Raw genomic sequence first — 3,155 nt, 5'->3', positions numbered from 1 at the left:
TGCACTGCAGCTTTGGGCAACCCCACGTGCACTGCATGCAGCCATGCTCATGTAACCCTTCAGGCAATGCTCCAATGATGTTACCCCAAAAATCCTCTCCCAGCAGCTCAGGTGGTTCCCATACCATGTGCAACCCAAGTGCAGGAATTATCCTCCTGCCTCACTTGGCACAGACGCAGTCACACAGGTATTGAGACGTAAGCAAATAAGAAGTAATCCTAAGTAAAGAAATACAAAACACCTCTCAAACAGAAAACCAGGTGCGGTATTTAACTGTAAAGCACTTCAGAAAAGAAAGTGCAAGCAGCTCAGGCAGATGAAAAGATGAAGCTCTACAGCTGGCACGTCTCATGCAGCAGCTCTTCCCACTGATGTTAGCCCCCTTGGTTGCAGATACCTGGCTGTGTGCACAATGTGGTAGGTGACATACACTGAGATAGGCTTTAACATTGATCAGAGAACCTAGCAGAAGCATTACTCTGTATTTTTTCCCCTGTATGCTCTGCTGCTCTTTAAAATGAAACAATCCACGTGTGCGATATTTAGTAGAGCTCTGCTGCTATGAGAGTCCCCAGAGGTCAATCCTGTAGGGAAAAGCAGGAAAAGCACAGGAAAGCAATACCCTAAGTAGTGTGAAATACACATATTTGGACATCAGCAGCTACTGATGTTACACAGATGCTCCACTGTGCAGGGCTGCACCAAGATCCTGGTCCTGCAGGGAGACAGACGCAGCCAAAGCCATCCCAACACCACAGATGAGTGCAGTGAAGGACCTGGAAGCAGCACACGCTGTAAGGAATCTCAACTTGCACAGAAAATCAACGTTTGGGGGGAAAACTGCAATGCTGCCAGGTGCAATTTCCCTCCTGAACACAGAATAAAATCCACTGCTCAGTGGGAAGAGGCACTGCAGCTCAGCCCAAACTCCTGGCACATGATGTGCACCCCGTGGAAACCATACCATGCTGCTGCTTCAGCATTCCAGGCAGAAAAAGTACAGTAAAGGGATAGAAATAGTGACAGAGACCTGAGAATCACAGTAGAGGCAGTAAAATATGACTCTCCTGTAAAGAGGTTTCTTCCTTCTGATTCATATTGTATAAAACAGACTCGACACGCAGTGATGGACAGGTCATGCTGACCCTGAGTTCATTCCAGTTTGCACTGACACTGTGCAGCTAAGCTACATTCAAAGTAACCCTCCAGATTGTAGAAAAAACACATTGGTTGTAAAGCAGAATACAAACTGGGACAGACTACCAGGATTTTGTATTTAGAATGTGCAGATAAAGCTGTGCTTCCCTACGGAACCTATTGATACCACTACCCAAATGCATACCATAAAGGCAGAGCTCATGCACAGCCAGCCATTAACACAGGCATGGAGGAAACAAGGCATTAGCCTTTAAGTTAACCCACACATTGAAAATCAGGGAGGAAAAAGCAAAAGTAACTTTCAAAGGTAGGTGGCAAGGAACGACAGGCTGTTATCTCACACATCTTGTTAAACCACACTTCTCTTGTGCATAAATAGCAAGACTTGCATTAAGTTTCGAGTAGTAACCCAACACTGCATTACAGCTTTACTCATTACAGATCATCTCTGGCGCTCTCTCATCTTTTTCTTCTGTTCTCAAAGCACTGTTCCCTATGCTGGAAGGAAGAGCACAAGAATGGGGATGGTTTATAGGGCATAACGTTTCCAGAGACACATCAGTCTCAGCAGGGAAAAGCAGAGAGAAGACAACAGTATTTTGCAGCAGGCAAACTAACCTTGCAAGGAAAACCAAACCCAAACTTACTGCTCTGTTAAATCCGGTGGGTTGGCTCTAAGTAGCCATAAATAACTTGAAGGCTGAAGTTTAGCAGCAGCCGCGTTGTAAAACGTGATAAAGAAAGAATGAAAGCAACAGGAGGAGTGAGATCTAAGTTAGCAGGGATCAGAAGCTCTAACTCATTGCTTCTAGTGTATAGCTTTTGCTGCAGCTGCTGTGCAAGTTAATTAACCTGACTTATGGACAGAAGACTCAAATCAATACAGCATTTCAGCAGAGAAACTGATTTTTAGCAGGCATGGCTGAACGACCAGCCTGCAATTGGTGCCTGCAATTTACAGCGCTGAAGTCCCTGCAGGAAAAGGTTTTCCTTATTCTAAAATACTTCACAGAGCAGCAGATCACCAACAGGACTGAGGGAGCCAAAGGACATGGGCTTGTTACAATGCCACCCTCACAGCACCACAAAAACATTCAATAGCTTTTAACAAGCACTTGAAGTCAAAGGTTACATACGTGTTTCATTCCAGCTCCAAGCCCAGTGCAGCAGGCAGAAGTTACAGTGATCTAGATACATCCAGAACCTTCCTCTTACTATGCAGCAGTCTCATTAAAAGGCATTACAGTGCAAGGGGATTGAGAAAGGCTTCAGAATTTGGTACAGAAGCTCAGAGGCAACCGCAGTACTTTAAAATGCTTTAAAAGCATTACGCAGAAGTATTTGATTTTAAAAACACTGTGGATGTTTCCAAACTGCAGTACAGAAAATGGACACATTGGCTGCTGATCAGACCTGAAATAAGAAAGCCTCCTATTATTATTCACTCCTTGGGCTAAGGAAACAACTCAGGCAGCAGTAGGAGATAAATAAAGGGCAGCTCTAAGAACCAAAGTGCAGGCAGTGCCTCACAAACACCCAACACCACATCCCACTGCACATAACACTCTATACTCAGACAACGAGCATCATCTGTTGGCGGAGCTTCAAAACTGCAAGCAGTCACACAGCGAGGGAAAGAGCTGCAGTCACCTGGGGCTCACAGTCAGCTTTGTAAATGAGCCACGTGTCTACGATGTGCACTGTTTAGAAAACAGGATCACACTTTGAAATTCAACTCAGAACGTTTCCAACGCACTGCCATCTAATAGCTGCCATTTTTTGTACTCAGAGAATTGCATCAGAGGCATTTTCAATGTGCACTTACATTCACATCAGTGCCAAACCATGAGCAATGTGGCAGAACAGAGCTGTTCCTTGGGGAGAATTGAACTATTTTTCTTTTTTTTCCATCTAGGCCGTATGTCATCACGTTTCAATTCAAAGCAACTCCACTCAAAAGAAAAGATGGAAAGCAATTTCACCAAGACTAGGAAACC

The sequence above is a fragment of the Gallus gallus genome, chromosome 4 (assembly GCF_016699485.2).
Source record: "Gallus gallus isolate bGalGal1 chromosome 4, bGalGal1.mat.broiler.GRCg7b, whole genome shotgun sequence".
NCBI classification, from domain to species: Eukaryota; Metazoa; Chordata; class Aves; order Galliformes; family Phasianidae; genus Gallus; species Gallus gallus.
Note: the sequence above shows the minus strand (reverse complement) of the source record.